Below are 26,005 nucleotides of genomic sequence, written 5' to 3'. Positions count from 1 at the left end.
ATCTGTTTCTGCGCAGAAATCCAAATCTAGTATCAACCTTACTATCAAAGACTTTACTTGGCACAACAATGCGATAAAAAAAATAGATAAGCAGAGGTTGCTACAGTAGTAACAACTTCCAAGACACAACAAAATAGTAGCAAAATAAAAACATGGGTTATCTCCCAAGAAGTGCTTTCTTTATAGCCATAAAGATGGGCTCAGTAATTTTAATGATGCTCTCGCAAGAAATAAGAGTTGAAGCAAAGGAGAGCGTCAAAAGCAAATAAGAAATACTTTTAAGTCTAACCCACTTCCTATGAAAAGGAATCTTGTAAATAAATAAATTCATGAAGATCAAAGTGACAAGCATTGGAAGATAAAACACGGGTAACTTCAAAATTTTCAGCATGTAGAGAGGTGTTTTAGTAACATTAAAATTTCTACAACCATATTTTCCTCTCTCATAATAATTTCCAGTAGCATCATGAACAAACTCAACAATATAACTATCACATAAAGCATTGTTATCATGAGTCTCATGCATAAAATAATGGGATTTCTATTTTCGTGCCCCCGCTTCGTTAGTTGTACTCAGTTTTCCCCAGCCCCTTAGTTTTTCCTCAGTTTTCCCCAAGCCTATGTCTGAAACCCGCAGAAGGAGCTCAGACGGAAGGAATCCGTCTATTTGGACGTTACGTGCCGACGTGTTGCGCCACGTCGTCCGTGGGGCCGCGTGGGGCCGCGTCGCGTGGGGCTGGTAGAAAGGGACCGCGTGGGACAGGACGAGAAGCGTTTGGTTGCACGTGAGCAGGAGCTGGGTTTTGTCTCTCTCGGCCCAAATTGGCATTTTTAAGAGCACCTTTTCCCCTCTTTCTCTCTCTGTATTTTTCACTAAATTAGTATCAAATCTAGAGAAGCTTCTATTTCTGTCTTTCTTCAATATGGCAGCAAATCTAGTAGCATATCTCTGGGGTTATTTATGCCTTTTGGCCCTCATTTTTTGCCCAATATGGCAGCAAATCTAGAAGCTAGTATATGATAAATTCACAACAAGATAATCGGAAAACTAAGTATAATACATAAACCGCATACAAGCAGCCAAAAGCAGCCAATAACGTTGTTAATGCTAACGACAAACTAAACTGAAAATATACAAGACGCACGCAATGTATGGACAACAAGAAGATTAGGATAGGGACCCCAGGATGAATGAATTTGTTCTTCATTCCTCCCCATATATTTCTTCCTCCCTCCATTCGTGCATTTCCCCAAGGAAATATTCATTGAACTCCTTCCGTCTGCGCAGTGTGAGGCCAATACATCCTCCAAACGGTATGGCCTCGTGTTCATTTATCAAACCGTAGAGTCCTATTCTATCCACACGTAGTGGCCACTCATCCTGGGCATTTGTATCATGAGAGTACTCTCCGATATAACCCAAATCCGTGTAGTAGATGCTGCCAGGTTGAAGTGTCGGGTACACTCCGGTGTCGACGGAGATACACCGGATATAATTCACGAAGAAGGCAAGATCGCCAATGTTACTGACCGGATGGAGAGAGCGGCTCTGAGTGTCCACACGGTACACCAATGGTTTGCCCGCCAAAGCCCTGCTGACCAACAACACAAGCAGCAGATCACCATCCGACTTCACAAGGTAGAACTTCTGACGTCCAAGTTCTGGAAATGAGATTAGTTTCTCCATCTTGACAGTGCTCGCGCGCTGCTGCAACTGTACATTGGTGCACACTATTCTTCCGATCTCAAAATTGTCCGCAGCCTATCGCATACAGTTCACCATTGAACGGGGTAATGCAACGCAAACAATGGTTCTTGATCGAAAATCTTCCTTCTCCCCAATCTTCATTTATATCCTTAGTTGGAGTGCTCTCATCGACCCAACCAATTTCCGGCGGGTAATGTGCGGCAACGAAGACCATAGTCGGGGATTTGATAACAGCGATCGATTTCGGAAAAACAGATGGCATCTGCGCCTCAAACATAGTATTCGATTTCTTTGTGAGTGGGTTCAGCAGCCGTATCTTGTGCGGCGGGTTCTTCTGGGCAAGCACGATGACGCCACGGCAAAAGCCGACGAAGTAGTATCTAAAATATATTGATGAAGATAACATTCAACACTAAGATGTTTAAGATTGAAAATAAAAAGGTAGATATGGAGGAATTTGAACCTTGTATGAACTTCCGATAGATCTATGGTGATGTAGCGTGATGTGCCGAGTTGGAGGAAGGTGAACTCAGCGACGCGTGGAAGGGCGTGGTCTAGCATGATCCATTCATCCAGGTGTACGTCGGGCTCAGGCAAACCTGAGCGCCAATTTCTACAGACTTGCCTCATAGCAGAGTAGGTGTCGGCGTACTCCTCGTTCGCCAGTAAGCATTCGCCGATCTTGTGAAGTGGTCCATCAGCCGAGAGAGAGGCCCAGTTCATGGAGGCGCCGCGCTTGGAAGCGCCGCCCTCGGCGGCGACGCGCTCGGCGGCGACGGGCTCGGCGGCGACGAGCTCGGCGGCGACGGGCTCGGAGGCAACGGGCGTGGAGGCGACGGGCTCGGAGGCGACGGGCGCGGAGGCGACGGGCTCGGAGGCGACGACCGCCGGCGCATTCTTCTTCTCCATCGCCGGCTGGGTAGCGTGCGTACGGCGGTTGGGGTTTTTTCGATTTGGAGAAGTTGATGGGACGTGAGAGGGGTGGTTTCGTGCGTGAGCGAGAATGAGACGACCGTGTGCGAGAGGGAGGGAGGGAGGGGCTTACGCGTCCTAAATGCGACCCGCGTCCACTATTTGCACGTCCGCACCGCGACACGCGTCAACAATGGCACGTCTTCCACTTCCGCATCGCAACACGCGTCCTCGGGTCTAACCCCGGAAATTTAGATATACTCGGGTATACCCTCGAGTCATATACTAGCATTTTTTGTGTGCTCAGTTTTCCCCTTGAGTGCTAATACTCGGCTAGTGCAATATACTCAGTTTTACCCTCAAGTGGCTGGTCAACGGAGAGTCAACAAATGGGATTAACTAGTTAAATGAGTTATTTAATGTGCAAAAAATTCCGAAAAAGAGTGGCACTTACTCATTGAGTCTTTACCACAAATTGCCACTTCTCAAATCATAAATAAATCATAGATAAATCAAGTTTCACCACAAATTGCCACTTCTCAAATCACCTAGTAGCTATGAAGGTGCATGGTTTTCCATAATAAGCCCTACCCAAAACAGCTTTCCCCAAAACATACTTTGTCTGAATGAGGCCATAATTTTCACACTCATGTAGATTTGTATTGCAAATAGTTTGAGGTAGGCCAAGATGGGTTTCATTGTACAAAACACGCATTTTCCATTTTTTAAATCTCATATTTGAATCCCTTAGTCTGTTTATTACTCACTTGCCCTTGGTTTCTTGATACTACTCGGCTTTGCCCTCTCCCTTCACAAACTCTCACGGACGCCCAACATTGCCCCGATTGGTCTAGCCCATGTCACGCGGATCGTGCCCGCCGACCGTTGATCGTATGATCTAACGGGCAGGATAACCCCTATCTCTCTCTCTGGTCGGGGCCACCACCCTCTCTCTCTGTCGTCGGTTAGCTTCACGCAAAGTTTGGTTTTCTGTATTATTTTTCACGAGCTAAATTATAAACTCCTTTTAGGCATTACGTTTCACGCAAAAAATGATAAACCATCACCGATTTGTTGTAGCCATTACTTTTCACGCAAAAAAATGATACACCATCACCGATTTGTTGTAGCCATTACTTTTCACACAAAAAACGATAAATCATCACCGATTTTGTTGTAGCCATTACTTTTCACGCAAAAAATGATACACCATCACCCATTTCTTGTAGCCATTACTTTTCACGCAAAAAATGATAAACCATCACCGATTTTGTTGTAGCCATTACTTTTCACGCAAAATGATACACCATCACCCATTTCTTGTAGCCATTACTTTTCACGCAAAAAACGATAAACCATCACCGATTTTGTTGTAGACATTACTTTTCACGCAAAAAATGATACACCATCACACATTTCTTGTAGCCATTACTTTTCACGCAAAAAACGATAAACCATCACCGATTTTGTTGTAGCCATTACTTGTCACGCAAAAAATGATACACCATCACCCATTTCTTGTAGCCATTACTTTTCACGCAAAAAATGATAAACCATCAACGATTTGTTGTAGCCATTACGGTAAATGATAAACTTTCACAAATTACCATTTCTTTTAGGCATTATTTTTCACGGTAAAATGATAAACTATATATACCCCCACAACGGTCGTCTCCTCCTTAATTTATTGTGTAAACCCCCACAACGGTCATCTCCTCCTTAATTTATTGTGTAAACCCCCACCAACGTTCACCTCCTCCTTATTTTATTGTGTAAACCCCTACAACGGTCATCTCTCCCTTATAAACACCCACACGGCCATCCCTTGTGTCAATAGGTTCTGCCTCTCTCTTCTTCGTTCACATACACTTGATCCATTGCCATGGCTTCCACGTCTCGGACGCGACCGGAAGGGGAAGGGGAAGGGGAAGGGGAAGGGGAAGGGGAAGGGGAAGGGGAAGTGGATCATCATCATTGCCACCACCACCGTCAACACTGCCATTGATCATAGAGGAGTTCTTCATCGTCGTCTATGAAGACCCTTTGCTCAAGAAGGTACGTACGCGTTCCCACATATATGATGCATGTGATTAATTATGGGCATGTTCTAAAAAACCTTTAATTTCAAACGATCGGCGCTCGATCTCTTTGCAGGCTCTCCCAAAAAAGTTTGCGGACTATCTTGATGGCCAGGAGCCAGCTAAGGTGTATCTGCGAGCAGCTGACTGTGGTCCTCGTCTCTGGACCGTGGAGGTTCCTATTTGACGGTCAAGTCTGGATGTACCTCGACAAGGGCTGGGAGAAATTCGCCATCGCGCACGGTGTGGATTTCGGCTACTTCGTACACTTCAAATATGAAGGCGATGATGTGCTCACAGTGAAGGTGTTCGACGGAACAATGTGCAGGAAGTACTACTACTCGGACGACGAAGATACTGACGATGAAAGCGACGACGACGTGAAGCCATGCATCCATCCCCTTTAGATAAGGGAATTATGACCAAGAATATATATGTAGCTTCATATGCATCGATTTAGAGATCTAACTATTTTCTATATATTATGCACATGAAAAAGATAATGTCGCATTTCCACTATTATTCGAGCACCACATCCTCCAAACGATGCCGATGCTGATGCCGATATCGGCATGGTCAGAACGGCTATGCTCGCCGCCACTGCTAGGTCAACGTCGGGTTGCACAATGTTTAGCATAAGAGTCACTTTAGATTAAGCTGCGAAAATAGTCACCTGCCACAGCGGTCATTGGCTGCGGAGGCCCCACGAGAGCGGCAATATAATTTTCTATAAATAAATAGACGACCCACTGGTCATTGGCTGCGGCAGCCCCATAGAGCGGCCCCATTTGTCATTGGCAGCACCGTGTATACAATCAGGAAATAAAACGATCCACGCGTCAACGGTAGATGGATGGCTACCCGTCAGCACGAGACGGTCGAGAGGAACCGCCCTCTATGCAGCCCCACCTCTCGTGCAGCCCCACCCGTCGGATTAACGGTAACGGTAAGGCCTCCGACTCGACGGCAACCCGCGTCTTCGAGGGGTTTCAAACTAGAGGGAGGGGAAAGCTGAGGAAAAACTAACGAGCTGGGGAAAACTGAGTACAACTAACGAAGCAGGGGCACGAAAATAGAAATCCCTAAAATAATTACTACTCCCAACATAAGCATAGTTATTCTTATTAATTGTAGTGGGAGCAAATTCAACAAAGTAGCTATCATTATTATTCTCATCACCATAATCATCAAATGTAGGAGGCATATTGTAATCATAATAAACTTTATCCTCCATAGTAGGTGGCACCAAAATGCCACTATCATTATAATCATCATAAATGGGAGGCAAAGTATCATCAAAGTAAATTTTCTCCTCCATGCTTGGGGGACTAAAAATATCATGCTCATCAAAACCAGCTTCCCCAAGCTTAAATTCTTCCATAGCATTAGCAATAATAGTGTTCAAAGAGTTCATGCTAATAACATTGCTACAACTATTTTGCAAACAAAGTTCCATGGGTTTTTTAATTCTCTCTTCAAACACATCATGTCCTAATTCAATATAAAGTTCATAAAGATCTCTAATTTTGTTGTTGTTTTCCATTAAGCCTAACTAGTGAAAATAAAACAAGAAACAAAAAGATATAATTGCAAGATCTAAAGGAAATAGCTTCGAGCACTCACACACCGGCAACAATGCTAGGAAATAGCTTAGTAGTCGGAGGATGTGAATACCTTTTACCTTACCTCCCCGACAACGGCGCCAGAAATTTAGCTTGATGACGCGTAAAGCACACGCCCGTTGGGAACCCCAAGTGGAAGGTGTGATGCGTACAGCAGCAAGTTTCCCTCAGTAAGAAACCAAGGTTTATCGAACCAGTAGGAGATGAAGGCCACGTGAAGGTTGTTGGCGGAGGAGTGTAGTGCGGTGCAACACCAGGGATTCCGGCGCCAACGTGGAACCTGCACAGCACAATCAAAATACTTTGCCCCAACGTAACAGTGAGGTTGTCAATCTCACCGGCTTGCTGTGAACAAAGGATTAAACGTATGGTGTGGAAAATGATGTTTGTTTGCGAAGAACAACAGAGAACAGAGTTTGCAGTAGATTGTATTTCAGATGTAAAAGAATGGACCGGGGTCCACAGTTCACTAGTGGTGTCTCTCCAATAAGAAATATCATGTTGGGTGAACAAATTACAGTTGGGCAATTGACAAATAGAGAGGGCATAACAATGCACATACATATCATGATGACTACTATGAGATTTACTTAGGGCATTACGACAAAGTACATAGACCGCTATCCAGCATGCATCTATGCCTAAAAAGTCCACCTTCGGGTTAGCATCCGCACCCCTTCCAAGTATTAAGTTGCAAACAACGGACAATTGCATTAAGTATGGTGCGTAATGTAATCAACACAAATATCCTTAGACAAAGCATCGATGTTTTATCCCTAGTGGCAACAACACATCCACAACCTTAGAACTTTCTGTCACTGTCCCAGATTCAATGGAGGCATGAACCTGTTGGAGATATGCCCAAGAGGCAATAATAAAATGGTTATTATATATCTTTGTGTTTATGATAATGTTTGCATACCATGCTATAATTGTATTAACCGAAACATTGATACATGTGTGTTATGTGAACAACAAGGAGTCCCTAGTAAGCCTCTTGTATAATTAGCTTGTTGATTAATAGATGATCATGGTTTCGTGATCATGAACATTGGATGTTATTAATGGCAAGGTTATGCCATTATATGAATGATGTAATGGACACACCCAATTAAGCGTAGCATAAGATCACGTCATTAAGTTATTTGCTATAAGCTTTCGATACATAGTTACCTAGTCCTTTCGACCATGAGATCATGTAAATCACTTATACCGGAAAGGTACTTTGATTACATCAAACGCCACTCGTGTAAATGGGTGGTTATAAAGGTGGGATTAAGTATCCGGAAAGTATGAGTTGAGGCATATGGATCAACAAGTGGGATTTGTCCATCCCGATGACGGATAGATATACTCTGGGCCCTCTCGGTGGAATGTCGTCTAATAGCTTGCAAGCATATGAATGGTTCATAAGAGACCACATACCACGGTACGAGTAAAGAGTACTTGTCATGAGACGAGGTAAAACGAGGTATAGAGATACCGATGATCAAACCTCGGACAAGTAAAATATCGCGTGACAAAGGGAATCGGTATCGTATGTAAATGGTTCGGCCGATCACTAAAGTCATCGTTGAATATGTGGGAGCCATTATGGATCTCCAGATCCCGCTATTGGTTATTGGTCGGAGAGAGATCTCAACCACGTCTACATAGTTCGCGAACCGTAGGGTGACACACTTAAGGTTTGATGTCGTTTAAGTAGATATGGAATAAGGAATGGAGTTCGAAGTTTTGTTCGGAGTCTCGGATGGGATCCAGGACATCACGAGGAGGTCCGGAATGGTCCGGAGAATAATATTCATATATAGGAAGTCATATTCCAAGTTTGGAAATGATCCGGTGCATTTATGGCAGGTTCTAGAAAGTTCTAGAAAAGTCCGGAAGAAATCACCATGGAAAGTGGAGTCCCGGAGGGACTCCACCTTGCATGACCAGCCAAACCCTAAAGGGTGGAGTCCCATGTGGACTCCACCATAGGTGGCCGGCCACCCCACCTAAAGGAAAGGTGGGAGTCCCACCTTGGGTAGGACTCCCTCCTTGAGTAGGTTTCCCACCTATGGGAGGTTTTGTTGTTGGGGTCTTATTCGAAGACTTGGACTACAACTCTTGGGGATTTCCACCTATATAATGAGGAGAAGAGGGAGGGGGCAGCCACTCTTGGCCGCACCACCTAGGGCTGCCCATGGCTGGCGCCCTACTCCCCTCTCTCTCCCCAAACCCTAGCGCCCCTCCTCCACATACTACTCCCGCAGCGCATAGGCGAAGCCCTGCCTGAGTTCTCCACCACCACCGCCACCACGCCGTCGTGCTGCCGGGATTCCGAGGAGGAACTACTACTTCCGCTGCCCGCTGGAAGGGGGAGAAGGACGTCGTCTTCATCAACACCGAACGTGTGACCGAGTACGGAGGTGCTGCCCGATTGTGGCACCGTCAAGATCTTCTACGCGCTTTTGAAAGCGGCAAGTGATCGTCTACCACAGCAATGAGAGCCTCCTCTTGTAGGCTTTGGAAATCTTCAAGGGTTATTCTCGTTCATCCCCCGTTGCTACCGTCTTCTAGATTGCATCTTGGCTTGGATTGCGTTCTCGCGGTAGGAAAATTATTGTTTTCTATGCTACGAATCCCTACAGAACCCACTATCGAGCATAAATACTCCCTCTTGGAGTCACAAGTATCAACTTGGCCAGAGCCTCTACTAGCAATGGAGAGCATGCAAGATCATAAACAACACATATATGATAGATTGATAATAACCTTGACATAGTATTCTATATTCATCGGATCCCAACAAACACAACATGTAGCATTACAAATAGACGATCTTGATCATGATAGGCAGCTCACAAGATCTAACATGATAGCACAATGAGGAGAAGACAACCATCTAGCTACTGCTATGGACCCATAGTCCAAGGATGAACTACTCACACATCAGTCCGGAGGCGATCATGGTGATGTAGAGTCCTCCGGGTGATGATTCCCCTCTCCGGCAGGGTGCTGGGAGGCGATCTCCCGAATCCCCCGAGATGGGATTGGCGGCGGCGGCGTCTCTGGAACTTTTTCCGTATCGTGGCTCTCGGTAATAGGGTTTTCGCGACGGAGAGTATAAGTAGGCGGAAGGGCAGAGTCGGAGGAGGCACGGGGGCCCCAGACCATAGGGCGGCGCGGGCCCCACCCTGGCCGCGCGGCCCTGTGGTGTCGGCGCCTCGTGGCCCCACTTCATATCCTCTTCGGTCTTCTGGAAGCTCCGTGGAAAAATAAGACCCTGGGCGTTCGTTTCGTCCAATTCCGAGAATATTTCCTGTGTAGGATTTCTGAAACCAAAAACAACACAAAACAGGAACTGGCGCTTCGGCATCTCGTTAATAGGTTAGTGCCGGAAAATGCATATAAATGATATAAAGTGTATATAAAACATGTGAGTATTGTCATAAAACTAGCATGGAACATAAGAAATTATAGATACGTTTGAGACGTATCAACCACGAAATTGAGCCACAGACGATTATATGTTGTGCGAGTAGGCTCTAAAGAAGCGCGTACTCACCCTGGTATTGATGACAGCGTTGGTACCGTCGATTGCGAACGGAGACGGCGAGGAATTCGCCGATTCCGGCGAGGTGGTGCGGAAGGAATTGTTGAAATTAGGCCGATTCCTAGCTCCCCTGGATGCGTGCTTCCGCACACTTGCTCTACGCATCGAGGCGCATCTCCTGGACCACTTGCCGAAGTCAGGGGCGGCTCCTATCGTCGGCTTCTTCTCCGACTCCGGCGGCCAGTACATGAGAATGGTGTGAGTTGGAGAGGGATTGAGAGAGAATGGTTGGGCGGAGGTGAACAAGGATGGCACGGCGGTCATTCTGGTGCTTTTATACGCCTCGAGGTGGTCTGGAACGATGACGAGTCGTCGGCGACGAGCGGCCAGGATACGGTGGAGATGCGGTTAGGGTTTTCGGTGCCCGAATCTAGATGGTCCGACTGGCTGCGGACTCCACGGCCATGCGCTAGGGTTCTGGGACGACGCTTGCGTCCAGCTTGTGCTTATCGGCGATGAGGACGTGGCCGACGAAGTCGACCACGACATCCCGTGGTGTCCATGCGAGGAAGACGAAGACCACGTCTTCTCGCACGATTTTTAAAGCAGGGTGAAACGGTATTTGATTTGGGTTGGGTTGGCCTGGTGGGCTACTGCTGGGCTGGTGATGGGCCGCTGGTGGTTGTGGTGCTGGGCTGCAGGTGAGTCCAGGTAAGCCCCTTTCTTCTTTCTTTTCTTTTTCTGTTTTTTTTTTCATTTTCTGTTTTATTTTTTCTATTTGAATTCATATTTGAATTCAATGTGGACATTTGTAATTAAGCTACTTCATTCAAGATTTAGTATACTGACTATTGTTTCACTATTATATTTGAATTCATATTTTATATTAGATTACTTGCATATTAGTGAACTTATTCAAAATAACATTTGGACATAAACTTATATTTTTACTTTAATTCACTTTTTATTATGCAATCAATTCTGTTTAAAATTATGAGAGTTGATACTTTCATCTCAAAGTATTTCAGAGATTGTTACTATGTCTTGGTTTCCATTTGAGGAATTAATCACTTGCATTTCATGTGAGCAACATTTTATTAGGGTTTTGTAGGTTTGATGATAACCCAAATTCAAGGTTAGCATTAGTACTATATTTGAAATATAACCTAAAATCCTAGAGTAGGCATTACTCTCCTCAAGGTTAGGCTTTATTTACAGAGATAAGTGGTTGATCACCACACATGGATTTAATTGTGAGTTTAAGCACTAGATGTTTCTTATGTTTAATTAGTGAAGCATAAAATTTAGCTAATGAGCAATTCTAGGGTTCTAATTAAATTCACCTAATGGTACTTGGTTCAAATCTCAATTATGGTCTGGTTTTATAATTGTAATCACCCAAGTGATTCACAACTAGGTTTGAGATATAATTCTGGGTTGCTTATTAGTTACCTCCCTATGATTTCATGTGGTGATTAATATCTACTTATCCTATTAGGATTTAACTTATCCTCATATACCTCAAGAGCATGATCATGGTTTAGGCATGATCAACTTGTTCTTAATATCTTCTACCTCAGATTCTAAGGTTTATGATCATTACTCAATTTATAATGATCAAGGTTTGGCTTCCTAAAGTATTTCTAATGGAATGGGTTTTCACTTCCATGATCAAGTGTTGTCTTGATCAACTAGGATATAGCACTTCTATTTTACTTTCTAGGATGGGACTACTATGGTTACCTTAATAATTTATAACCCAGGAGAATACCTGAGATATTCTGTTAGGGTTCTACTTAAACAATGAGGATATAATCATCTGGTATATGGATAGTTCTCTCCCTCCAATTTCAAGTGTTGCCTCAACTAACTTGAGTGTAGCACCAAAGCTTGAGCTCTCTTTCATAGGAATAGTTATTCTAGGGTTTATGGTGTACTCACAATATCTCAATAGGTATTAAGTCTAAAACTCCACTTGGCTATGTTGATTGAATTAATCTCCTCCTTACTTTATCAATTCATGGATATGGTATTATTCCATGTGATATTAGGTTATCTCACCACTCCAAGGGAAATGGTTTACAACCTAATACTTTAGTTCAAAGGTTGTTCTTTATTCATTAATAGGTAAAGCTAGGTTTAGTATGAATGGTATCTCTCATTTGGGAAGGCTTGAATAATACTCTAGGGTTCCTCTTGAAGATAATGTTGTGATCATATGGATATTTATATTCAAGATTTGCCTCAAGGTTTGTCATTGCTTCCCTAAATAAAATAGGACTCTCACCTCTTTAGGTTTGATGTAAAACTATTTGGAATACAGAAGAATATATACTTCTTTAGTGGATCTCCTTGTTATAATTCCAATGTTGAAGTGGAATGAATACAGTGAGGTTTCATGGTAGGATCATGGATTAGTTTTAAGACATGGAAAAGATAAGTGAAGAATGGTTTATTCATTTTATTGTTACTTGATTTCCAATTGAATATATGTTAATATGTTATGGCAAATAATACCATATTATGATCTTTAATAAGATCAAGTAATTGATCCTTGATTAATATGTTATTGTGTTGGTTTTAGTTTCATTTGATCTAACCCTTTAGATCAAATCATCTCTACCCAGAACAAGGTTTTAGCAAAGTCACATTGAGGTTTATAGCACTGGACTTGATGAGCTACTTCAATTCCACCAAGGTCAAGTGAAACTTCGACTCATCGTGGACTGTTTTACTTTAAAGCGCGAAAATTCCCCAGATTTTTTATGCATGAATGCAATGCACACATCTGTTTCCTTTATTTTTGTAACCCCAAATACTGGGATATCACAATCTGGAGCGCTCCTCTTCGGAAGATTCGAGGAGGCCTTGGCGGCGGTGCCACCACTCGCGGAACTGGCGGCGGTAGCGAGGTTCTTCTTCTTCACCATCGCGGGATCTGGAGAAGATCTAAAACGGTGGTGGCGGCGCGGCGGTTATGAAAGAGGAAGGAGGAAGAAGAACAGGAGAATGCTACGATGATATGAGAGAATGCTAAGGATTTTGTTCTGAGAGATTTTAAGTAGGGGATAACTTGAGGATTGCGTGGGCACGTGTCGTTGCTTCCAGTTCATTAAGAGGACCCTTTCTCCAGCGTTGATCACGGAAATCGAGGAGGCACCTTGGTAACCGTATGAGAAAGGCGGATATTACTTAAAAACAGATCCAGGCAGAGGTAGGATGGGCCCAACGGGTCACGTCTTGTCAGTCAAAATCAAAGTGTCAATAACGTCATCAGTGACGTCGTGAGGAACGCTCGAAGCATTCGAAGAAATATAAAAGGTATTGGATGGTGGACTTGAGTCTACGTACGGATTGCGAGCATCCGCACCTAGACTCGGGGGCTACTCCCATCAGGAGCGCTGGACGCGCACCCGATAAAATGAGAACTCGAAGATAATCTTGTGAAGAAACATTTGAAGAAAGGGATGGAATGCTCAGCTTGAGTCTGCACCCGGTTGCAAGCGCCCGTGCCCAGACTCGGGGGCTACTCCCATCGGGAGCGCTGGACGCGCACCCGATATAACTTTTTTTTGCACTCCAGGATCATGCCCGGGGACTTGATTCTGCGTAGGGTGACGTTGTTTTGCCATCGGCAGTTAACCAGCAAAAGTTGGGCACGTTACTCATTATCCCTTACGTGTTATTGAAGAATACAAGCCTTGGTACAAATGTATCGGATGACCCATGAAGATTTGCAGAAAAACTTCGGAAGAGTAAAAAACGTTTGAGTGGTACAACTTGAGTCTACGCACGGATTGCGAGCATCCGTACCTAGACTCGGGGGCTACTCCCATCGGGAGCGCTGGACGCGCACCCGATAGAAGAAGAAGATGATGATACAAGATGGACAAGAACAATCAAGAAGAAGAACATTAGGTGAAGGCATGCTTTAGTCTCTACCCGAACTATTTTCGGCTAGACACTCGGGGGCTACTGACGTGGGCATTACCCTTCGGGTAACCGACATTGCCCTATCCTGTACAATCTAACTGGAGGCCCATGAAGGTACTCGATGGCAAGGCGGGAACTTGGACGATGCAGCAGAAGATTCCTTGACGGACAAGACAAAGAAGGAGCCGAACAAGGAAAGTTTAGAGCTAGGACTCCTGTAAACCTAGTCGTACCCGGTTGGACCTCTTGAGACCTGGCCTCCTATATAAAGGCCAGGAGAGGGGCTACCGAGGGACAATCAATCTTAGCAACTTTAGCCACCAGAAGTCTAGAGCTAGGTCGCCGCAAAGACTTAGCCTTTCAACGAGATCTCAGCCGAAACCTTCGGCACCCCATTGTAACCCAATATTCTCATAATCAAGATCAGACAGGTAGGACGTAAGGGTTTTACCTCATCGAGGGCCCCGAACCTGGGTAAATTGCTCTCCCCGCTTGTCTGAGAACTGATGTCTCGTGTCAGCCTACTGGATTCCATCAACCCTAAGCCCCAATCGGAGGGCATTGCCGAGGAGTACCCTCGACACATCATTTCCATCCATTCCGTTATTCACCTCCACCATATTTACTTCTTGCGGTTGATGTGCTTCTTCCACTTCAAAACGGAGTTTAAAAAATCCCCTCCTGATAAATACATCACTATCTGCTGGAATAAGTTTACTATCAAGACAACCAATCTTGGTCCTAAGCACCTTATTATTACGAGTATACGCCATATCAACATCCAGAATCTTACCAAACAAAGTTCCTACTCCCCATAATGAAAGGTAGTCTGATCTAATATCTGATGGCAAACCTGAAACACGAACCCAGACCTCTGGTAACATGTGTAGAGGCTCCTCCAAGGAAGACCATAGATCAAAAGTCAAACAAGATTCTCTATCAGTGTAGATATAGGTACCAAAATTCTTCAATCTCTGAACCTCCTGCTTACTAGGGAGTTTAACTCTGAATATATTATCTCTGAAATTAAATACCTCCCAGTTGAACTTCTCAGATGGTACAATCTTCTTGAGTTGTTCAATGATTTCTGGTATAGTCAGCACATCACCATCAATAGTCACCTTGGCCAACTTTGGATTTTCAGTCTTGGCCTTAAAAGCACCACATGTAAGCTCGAAGAACATGAGTGCCTCATTTGCATACCCATGAATAATAGCAGTTGGTTTTGGAGCATTCAAAAGGTGACAAAGAGAGGTTGCATGATGAATAGACTCACAAATATCACAGAATGGTGTAGGACAGTCGTCAATGTAGTGACCAGGTTTCGTACAACGGAAGCATCCCGCTTTATCCTCCTTATTCTTCTTTGGAGGACCCTGAATCTCCGCATCTTTTCCAAGAGCAGCATCCCCTTGAGTCTCCGGCATCTCCTGTGCTACCGTGGAAGTAGGTGCCGACCCGGCAACCCCAGTTGTTGTTGTGCCACGGTAGTACCGTCAGCAACCGGCACTGCAGGAGGTACCTGAGCCGGCGGCTCACTGACTTTGGTTGCCACCGTAACTGCCGCAACGACTGCATACACCGTCTGCTGCAAGAGGTCAGCATCGATGCTGCTCCGTGGAGCTCCCTCTATCCCCTGCATGCGAGGCCGATTCACATAGGCACCACCGCGCCCCGTGTTCCACCTCTGTTGATTCCCAATATATGCAAACCGATTGTTGTTACTGCTATAGTTGCCCTGTCTCTGAAAATTTGTGTTGGAATTTCCCCAGTTCGTATCAAAGTGGCCAGAACCCGAGCCTGGCGAGTCACTAGACTCGCCGTGGGCGAAATTCCGGCCACCTCCAAAACCAGCACTGCTGTTACCTTGGTATCCGCGGCCAGGCACGTAGGTAGCACCACCACGGGTAGCACCCTGAAACTGGCGTCCCCGCGGAATGAAGTTTCCTCTCACATTGTCGTAGTCACCACGGCCGCCGCCATAGCCACCACGCCCGGGATTGAAGCCACCACGTCCCGGATTGAACCCTCCACGGCCGCCGTCGCCGTTCATCTGGACCTCAATGCGCCGCCGCCGAACGATAGGAGCGGCAGACTCACACTTTTTCCAGGTTAGCCCTAATAGTTTTCGGAACGCGTGCCCCGCAACAACGCCACCGATCGAAAGAAGTCTGGGACCCCGATCATCATCTGATCGAACGACATGCATAGCGTTCTGTCGCACCCGAGTTGGGCCAGACGCAATCAAGTTGCTGTTAGCACAAGCCCGCGACCTGACAAGGCCCACATCATCGATTTTTGAAAACCCCGATTTTCTCGGATCACGAGCTTTCGTATCAGACGCCGGCGACCAATGCCTCCGGCGAACGACCGTCCACCCCTCCACGTTGTCATCGACAAAAACATATGGCTCTAGTACTGGCTTCGGCTTACAAGCCACCGATCTTGGATGCATACCCAATGGCAGCGAGGGCGACGAGCACGTACCTTCCATGGAGAAGAACAACAACGCCGCTCTGGCCTCGCAACAATGGAGTCTACGATTGCTTGATGGATGGTTCCTACCTTCTCAGGTTGTCCTTTTGGGCCGTCGTTTTTCACTTGGTGTTTTCATTGCGGTCAAGAGTTTGTGTTTGTAAGAGTTGCATGTTTTGGCGCAGCGTTGGGGTGTCGTGTTCAAGTGTTAGCTAGTGTCGCTTTGTGGTCTATGTGGGTGTGTTGCTTGTGTGGTTTTGGCCCTGTTATTGTAGGTTTTCGTCCGGTTTTCTCCTAAAAACCGGACAACCTCTTCTTAATTAATGGATGAGGTAAAGCTTTTGCCTCCTTTTAAAAAAACCTGCAGGTTGTTATTATTAAGGACTCTAACTTTGTAAGATTCTCACCTAATTGGTATAATTTATAACATATGCTTTGTAAAATCTCTAACCTTTGTAATCAAGAAGCACCACCAAAATGCAATCTACATATGTTGTCACCCATTAAGCCTCACTGGCTGAAGTTAAGAGCACATACGCCTGTATCAATTCCGCTCTAGATATCGAGTGGCATGATGCGCTAACCAGCGGAAATCTCTAACAGGAAGACCAGAATTTTTCCTATCTAGTTCATGTTTTCTCATTACATAAACATATTTTTTTTATTTCATTACATGTTCTATGTAGTTCTAACTATGTCCTAAATGTATGATTACAAGTTATGATTCATTTTTACAAGAGATTTGCACAACTAGTAGTTTTTGTTGGATTTTATCACATTTTCTTGTCTTTTGTGTGTGTGTAATTGTTCCTGCCGTTTATGAGTAAAGCATGAAGAAAGAAGCCAAGAGGAGGCAACATTGCACCAGGACTTAGCAATTTGATGGATAGAAAAAGTCAAATTTTCATCAAAAAATTACAAAGATCCAATACCACAGTGTTATAGACCTCGTTGACACGAATCCAAAATAGCGATCAAAATACCAGGATGGAAGAGTACTTAATGAACCACGGTACGGTCGGGATGCCGGTACCACGGGTTCTAGATCGCGAAAACGATCATAACTGATGCGATTCTCCACTGTTTTTGTTCCCGTTTGTTCCTACACTTTCCTTAGGTGCTAAGGTCGGTTGGGAGACTATTGTAGGCCCTCCTAGGCTATATAAAGGAGGGGTGAGCCATCACATTATCACCAATCTTCATCAACAACACCTGGAAAAGCCATCGGCGTGGGGCCTTCACCTCCACCTCTCCAACACCATAGCCACCACCACCACGAAGAAGAGAAGTTTTAGATCTTGAAGGCATGGCACCGATCTACAATTTTTTTAAATACATATTTTTAAATCTGAACTTCTTTTACCAGTGAACACTTTTAAATTTAAACATTTTTACCCGGTTAATATTTTTTTAATATGAACCTTTTTACCTGGTGAATTTTTTTAAATTTGAAACATTTTAACCCAATGTATATTTTTAAATATAAACCTTTTTACCCAGGGAATAATTTTAAATTTGAGACTTTTACCTAAATCTAAATCTTCTTATTCGGTGATTATTTTTAGAACTTGGAACCTGTTGTCTAAGTGAACTTTTCTAAAAATCTGAACTTGTTTTAAGCCAGTGAACAATTTTAAATTTGGAACCTTATTTTCTTGAGAACTTTTTTGAAATATGAATCTTTTTTAGAAGCCTGAACTATTTTATATATACGGCTCGCTAGCTGGTTCGCTGGTTATTTTTGGAAGTTGCCTCTCTTGTTGTACCATGGCTCCCTCCTCCTTAAAGGCATCTCCAACGGGGGGCGATGTATTTCGTACGTCCAAATTATCCGCGTGCGTTCGTTTCATCGCCTGGCGGACGCGAATTCGACAGTTTTTGTCCACGCGTCCGTTTGCGTCTGGGTGTGCCTCCATCGGCCCGATGCATTTGCGCGTCGGCATGAATTGGGATGTTTTTTAAAACAACAAAATAAATAGTTTGAACGAAGTCTTAGTTATTGCATCTAAATTTTTAAAAGTCTACATAAAAATAAGATGGTATTCCTCTAGGCATTGTCTTCGTGGCCAGCCAATGCCCACTGATGCTCAATGAGATTTGTCTGAGATTTGTCTGTAGCCGTGTGCACACGATATTGTCAGTGGCTTCTACATTCATATGCAGATAGTCCTCCTAGGATAATGCCACAGGGATTGACGCAACCAACTCACCTTGGAAATCCTAGTGGTTCTCATTGCGGCCATCAGGACGCTCGTTCTCAACGATCATGTTGTGCATGATCATGTAGCATGTCATCACCTCATGGATGATCTTCGGTGACCATGTTCTTGTCGGGTGACAAAAAATTGCCCACCGAGCTTGGAGCACACCAATTCCTCGCTCGACATCTTTCCTGCAAGCCTCCTGCATCTTGGCAAACCTCTTCGTCTTCTTCGTGTTTGGATTACGAACAGTCTTCACCAGTGTGGTCTAGTTAGGGTAGATTTCATCAGCAAGATAATATGGCTTGTCATATGCATTACCATTGACCTCGTAGCTCACCCGGGGAGCTTTGCCTTGCATAAGCTTGTTGAAAAGCGGTGATCGGTGCAACACATTGATGTCGTTGTTGGAACCGGCCATGCCAAAGAATGAATGCCAAATCCAGAAATCTTGAGATATGACTGCTTCAAGAATGACAGTGCGTCCCTCCGCATGCCCACTGTACTGACCCTGCCATCCAAATTGACAGTTCTTCCACTCCCAGTGCATGCAATCTATGCTGCCAATTATTCCTGGGAACCCTCTAGACTCGTTGATAGACAACAATCGCCTTGTATCCTCAACTGTTGGCTCCCTTCAGTAATGCTGTCCAAACACGGCAATCACGGCTCGGCAAAACCGGTCCATGGACTCAAGGCAGGTGCTCTCACCCATTCGAAGATACTCATCGAATATATCAGCAGCCATTCCATATGATAGCATGCGAATAGCCGCGGAGCATTTTTTGTTGGAGGTGAAGCCTAGCGCACCTGTTGCATCAGACCTGCATTGGAAGTAGGGGTCGTAGTCTCTAACGCCCCGCAGAATGACCATGAACAGGTCCCTTGACATCCTGTACCGGCTCCGAAATATTTTTTCCTTGAACACCGGATCGGTGCGGTGGAAGTAGTCGTTGTGGAGTCGGAGGTGCCCTTCCACTCTGTTGCGTGACAGGTTTTTGAGCGGCCCTTCACAGAACCCCGGTGCACCGGCGTCTGGCTGACATTATACTCGTGGAGGATGGAGGCCGCAACAGTAGCCATTGTCTGCATCGACTGATCAAACTCCTCGTGGGAAGAGGAGACAACGACCTCTGCGCGGAACTTGTCCATCATCTGCCACATGTCCACCTGCGTGGGTAGGAACTGCGGATCAATGGTCGCGCACAATAGCACCGAAAACACGAGTAAGAAACCTACCGGCGCAATTTACCGAACAGGTCGTGGGGGGCGAGGCCGGCGGCGCAACTGGCAAAGTTTGGCCCCCAAACAGGTGACAAGTGCGCGCCAAAGCCTACCCCGACTGAGATCCTGTTCTCCGGCGCGGCGAGGACCGAGCTGACGGCGTATACCGCAGCGGTGCGACGTTTGGGCTTTGGGTGGTGGCTTCGTACTAGGGCAGGAAAGAAAGGTAAAAAGAAGCAAATCGAAGCAGTCGATTTCGCTGTCTCTGACGTGCGGGATCGAGTAAGAAAAGAAGGACGCTCGACGCGACTGCGCCGCGTCCGCAGAGACGCAAACTTGCCGCATATTTGGGCCAGGTTTACGTCGTCGCGGACGACCCAGTCACTTTGCGTTGCCCCGCTGGAGCAGGGCCCCGACGCATTTTTAGCCTACGTGGACGCAAAAAATCGCTCAGCGTCCGTTTACGTCACCCTGTTGGAGATGCCCTAAGCAGACGCATGCCAAGGACCTGATGGATGTGAGCTGTGTGGCTGTGTGCTGACGCACGCGTTGGTCCAGGCCCATCTACGTGATGGAAATGAGCGACCTGTTGAGCGCTAGATCCTATACACCGACCAAGTCGGTGTAATACAGCGTGCCGCACACCTTGGTCAGGTACAAGGCTAGGCCCATTTCTGTTTTTCCTTCTTTTCTTCCTTTTATGTTTATTTATTTTCTTTCTTTTTGTATGTTTTTTTTTTTGTATCTTTTTTTTCCAATTCATGAAAATTTTAAATTTTATAACGTTCAAATTTTAAGAATATTTAAATTTGAAAACTGTTAAAACTTTAAATTTGTTCAAAATTTGAAAAATGATCTAATTCAAAAATGTTAACATTTTGGATTTTTCACATTAAAAAATAAGGCTTAAATTAAAAAAATGTTCATATTTTGAAAAATATCATTTCTTTGGGATTTTTTTTCAAAACTTTTAAGCAAAATCAGATTGGAAATATGTTCATACTAAAAAAATTGTTCAATTTTTAAAAACAATTTTTTTTGAAGAAATTTCGTATTTAAAAAGTTCAAATTAGAAAACACAATAAAATAGAAAAACAACAGAAAAAAAGAAAAATCGGAAAGGCAAGAAAACAAACACTGGGCCCCTAACACCTAGCATGGGGATGTGCGGCATGGGCCCCGTGGTGAGCGAGCTAAGTCTTCCGACTCGTGTGAGGCGATACATAGGGGCCAATCCCTATTCCCCGCCCAGCTGCGGGGCGGAATAACGCGCGCAAGCGTGCGGGAGGAGTGGGCCGCGGCCCATCTGGTCTGGTTTTGTCGTTTTTTTTCTTTGGTTCTTTTCTGGTTTGGTCGATCTATTTTTTTTCTTTTTTCTTTTTTTCTGTTTCCTTTATTTTTTATTTTTTCCTGATTTACTGTTTTTTCCTTTTTCTTTTTTCATTTTCTGTTTTGAACATATTTTTTCAAATTCAAGGAAATTGTAAATCAAGTAATTTCCAAATTGAGCAAATTTTCAAATTCATATATTTTTTATCTGATTTTTTTGAATCTAAACAATTTTTTAGTTTGATTTTACGAAGTTGTTTAAATTCAAATTATTTTAGATTTTTTAATTTGTTCAGATTTTAAAAATAAATTGTGCGACCGGAGAACACTGGGGTTCGAACTCACGATCATGCCATGTTGTACCGCTAGCATCTTGTACCGAAATAGTCTTTTTTTTGTTTTGAACGGTGTACCGAAATAGTGAAACGTTGCTATGTCTAGGGTTGAAAACGAAAGGGAACCGTCCGTTTTCGAAGAAAAAGGAAATGGAGGGCCAAATACGAAAAGGAAACGGTATTTGGAGGAAAAGAAACGGAAACGGTAAAATCATAAAAGGAAACGGAAAAGAAAATGAGGGAGCCCTTTCCGACGAAAAGGGAAACGGCAGAGGAAATTCCAGAAAAATAAATACGGAAAGTTTCCGGAAATATAACATAGAGAGGCCCGTGCATTTAGTAAACCCACATTTACACATGAACTGGGCTTAGCCACGTATCAAGTCCACTAATTACTCTAACCCTAATCACTTTATATAATTGTGTGTGCATGCAGCTGTTAAACTATGTGTGTTACTTTATGTGAAATCACCGCTTGTCGAAGTTAAGTGATATATCTTGTCTTATTGTCTTTTTATTTATGTGTGTCTTTCGGTCTACAAATTAAGGTATTATGCCGCATTGTGTTGTGAAAAATATCTGTTTTCGTAACGTATCCACTACGTATCCGTTATGTATTCATATCCGAGGATTTCCGTTTTCATATTCGTTTCCAGGGTTTCCGATTCCATTTTCGATTCCGGCAAAATAGAAGGAAACAAAAATGATAAAGCATGTTTCCGTTCGTTTCCGTTTCATTTTCAACCCTAGCTATGTCACAACAAGCAAACAAATTATGGGCCGACCCAAAAACAAGAAACATGTATACGTATCGTACAAAGATATGCTAAGGAGCGATGAATAGGGCAACCCTACATAGGGCGACCCAACGACAGCCTTACATGGCGCACGACACGCTGCCGTATTGTTTTCGGTTGGGCCATTTAGTCCTGCATCACCGTTGTACTGTTCTATCTTGTGCGAGTTGCTGGTAGTTTTTCTATAGTTCAACTTAGCTTGGGTTTTTATTTCGTGTTGGGGGATGACCCCCGGTATGCCAAAGGCATGCTAAACCGGATGGTTTGAGCCATCAAGATACCGGTTTAATGTTCGTACCGGAACATAAAGATAAGAATTTAGCTAAATGAGGCTAAGCCGGTATCCCCAAGAGGGGTATGCCGGAACCGGATAAGAAGATACCGGGCTACCGGAAGGAAGAGCGTGTCGGCAGAACTGGTCAAAGATTCTCTCCAGAGCTAGAAGACAAGGATGAGCTAAGCAAAGTAGCTTTAAACGAAGGGCTGACGACAAAGAGAAGGATGACGGTCAAAGAAGCCGGAGGATGTCAGCATCCCTAATTAAAGAGGACTCCGGTGTCATCTATGATTAAAGTAGCTTTATAAAGTAGTTTGTCTAGTCAAAGATGCCATTAGGGTTTCTTGCCCTGTAAGCCACCCTCTCCCCTATATAAGTAGAGGGGGCAGCCCTTCTTACGGGCACGCACGAAGAGAGCTAGGGTTAGAAGAACACTTGTACTGAGAAACTTGTAACCTGTTGAGATCAATAAAGAAGATGATCTAGAGCGAGTTCTTCCTTGTGTCTTTTTTCTTCAACCTCTAGCCTTGGCTAAGTTCTTGAGGAAACCATCCGGAAGTTCATCCCATCTAATCACAAACTCTCCCCCGAATCCTCTTGCGTCCATTCGGCCCCAACCTAAGCCATCCCATGGCATCTGTTTGTTCACCACGACGACAGTTGGCGCCCACCGTGGGGCATGAAGTGGCGCTTGCTGGAGTACACATTCGGGCGGGCATCCTCGAGGTCGCCGGCGAGCGGACGATGTCCGCGCTCGTCCAGCCGCTTCTACTCCATCGACTTCATCAACGACAACGCGGGCTGCTTCGCCAACGGCGGCATCTTCCCCAAGAACGGCCGCATCATCGAGTTCGGCAGCCACCGCGTCTACTTCGGCACCGTCCCCGTGCGCCGGCGCCTCTCGCCGGTGCTGGTGGCACCGGACCCGCCAAGGTGGCTCGTGGCTGGCCGCGCCGCCGGCAGCGTCGAGGTGATGATGGCTGGCGCAGCCGGCGCGGGCAAGGAGGCTGCGGACGAAGTTGCTGGTCGTGCGGCTTCGACCGGTGCGGCCAAGCCACCGCTGGAGCGCGACACTGGCGCACCGGGAGCGTCTTCCGCACCACCGGCAACACCTCTCCAAGCGGCGATGAACGAGCTGGCAACGCCCCTCGCGCAGAACATCGATCCGGCAGCGGCTCGGCGGAGCTGGAGGCGCGACGCCAGAAGATGCTCGCGAACGGCGCCGACATCGTCCGGGCGCAGCGCGAGCTGAACCTAACCCTACGTGAGTACAACGCTGCCCATGGCTTTGCTTCTGTTAGCGCTCATGCTGCTAGGATACCGGAGAACCGGCTTAAGGCTCGCAATCTAGATCAGGATTTGCGTAAGGAAGTTCTTACCGGCAAGAGTACCTCTCGCATCCGTTAGCATCGTAGAGAAACCTAAGTACAAGAGGCTCGGATAAAACCATAAAAGCTGCTAAGGCTGCTGTAGATCTGTGTGATTCGCTTACCGGAGAGGCTTTGGCAAAACAACAAGAGCGTGTCAGAGAGCTGCTAGATACTGTAGAGCAGCAGAACGCTGAGCAGCTGGCTAAGCTGAACAAGGCTATGGCCTCAAGATCCGCGCGTTCAACAAAGAATGCCGGAAGCAAGTCCCATGGGCAGGCCTCGTCCCCCCATCCGGACAGAAGAAGAGAAAAAGAGGTGAACGCACAGCAGATGACTGTGTACGATCCGGTTCTTGCCGGTAAACAACAAGCCGGGCAACACAATGCCGGTAGAAAAAGCCAAGGGGCAGAGCGAGGCTACGCCAGAGGAGGCTATGCCGGAAACAATCATGCCTAGACACGAAACCGGCAACTATCCGGCTAGGGCAGCGATGATGACGAGGAATGTCCACCAGGGTACCGCGGTAGCCGGAACATTACGATGAAGCTGATTCAACAAGACTCACCGCTTACCGGAAACCTTTGGGAGAGCGGTTGGGAGAAAGAAACTTGCCGGAACGGGATGCGAGGCACCGTCTGGACAGAGTGTACCTGTCTGAAATGATTGAGGCAGAGGGTCCTCCGGGTCCGAAGTGCTTTGGCCCAAGCATCATGAAAGAGCAACCACCAGTTCGCAACTTTCAATTGCCCCGTGACACCAAAACATACGATGGCACCACTAAGCCGGAAGACTGGCTCGCGGAATATGTGACCGCGGTATACGTCGCTGGCGGCGGAGGTGTCATAGCCGGAGGAGGAAACCGGCGTTGGGCCGTGAGAATCGTGCCAACGTTTCGGTAGGACCGGCAAGAATCCGGTCGAACAACTTGCCGGAAGGAAGCATAAATGGCTGGTTGGACTTTGAGGAAGCTTTTGTGAGCAACTTCAGCAGCACCTACAGAAGGCCAAACAGGCCTCAGCAGCTCGCTTTGTGCGTGCAGCGCCCGCAAGAAACAGACCGGGATTACTTGACCCGGTGGAACTCCACTAGAAACTCTTGCGAAGGAGTGATAGAAGCACAGGCCATTGCTTGGTTCAGCCAAGGATGCCGGCGAGGTTCGCCTTTGTGGCAAAGGCTGCAGAGGAACATGCCAACAACGTTGGCGGAAATGATGCGTGTGGCGGAAAACTATGCGTTGGGAGACCCAATGCAACCGGCGATACAAGCTGAGCCGGAACAGTCAAACCCGCCTCAGCAGCAATACCGGGATAACCGGAACAACAAAAGAAGGGAAGATTTCCCGGATCGAAGGTATGGCTCGCAGCAAGTTGCTGCTGTGCAAGAAAACTCGGATGCCAGCGGCAGCCAGAGGCAAAGAACCGGATCGCAGCCATGGGCAGGTCCTAAGAAACAGTGGGTCGAAAAGAAACCCTGGGGCCAGAAAAAGAATTGGCAAGAACCCGCAAAATACACCATGGAAGCCGCCATGGATCAACCTTGCCGGTGGCACACGCCGAATCCGGCTCACCCGTCAAACCACTTGACAAAAGATTGCACCTGGACCAAGTACTTGATGCAAAAGGGAGCGGTAAAAGACGCCCAAGGACAAGGGGACAATGCAATGATGCCACCACCACAAGATATGCCGCGTCAACAACAACTACCACCACCACCACCGCTTACCGGGGCAAATGCCTTGCCGGTACATCCTCAGCAAAACAGGCAGCAGTATCAGCAAGTCAATCAGGTGGGAGAGGGCCACGGCCAACCGCCTCCACCGGCACCTTTGGGTCGGAATGTTTATGAGGATCCAGATGTGTGCTGTGTCGTGTTCGTCACCGAGCCGACAGACAAGCAAAGCCTGCGCCGTCGTTCCATGGAGGTGAATGCGGTGATGCCGGCAGTGCCAAAATACATGCTGTGGTCAGATCAGGAACTCACATGGTCGTACCGGGACCACCCCAAAATCATGCCGAACCCGGGTGGCTACGCTCTCGTGGTGGACCCAATCATGAAAGGGCCAACGACTCGCGTCAAGTTCAGCAAGGTGCTGATAGACAATGGGAGCAGCATAAACATAATGTACCGGCACACCATGCATACGCGGGGCATAACAGAAAACATGCTTCAGCCAACTCATACGACGTTCCATGGGATCGTTCCGGGT

This window comes from Lolium rigidum, chromosome 3 (genome assembly GCF_022539505.1).
Source record: "Lolium rigidum isolate FL_2022 chromosome 3, APGP_CSIRO_Lrig_0.1, whole genome shotgun sequence".
Classification (NCBI taxonomy): domain Eukaryota; kingdom Viridiplantae; phylum Streptophyta; class Magnoliopsida; order Poales; family Poaceae; genus Lolium; species Lolium rigidum.
The sequence above is the reverse complement of the archived record's forward strand: the minus strand, read 5'-3'. Positions refer to the sequence as shown.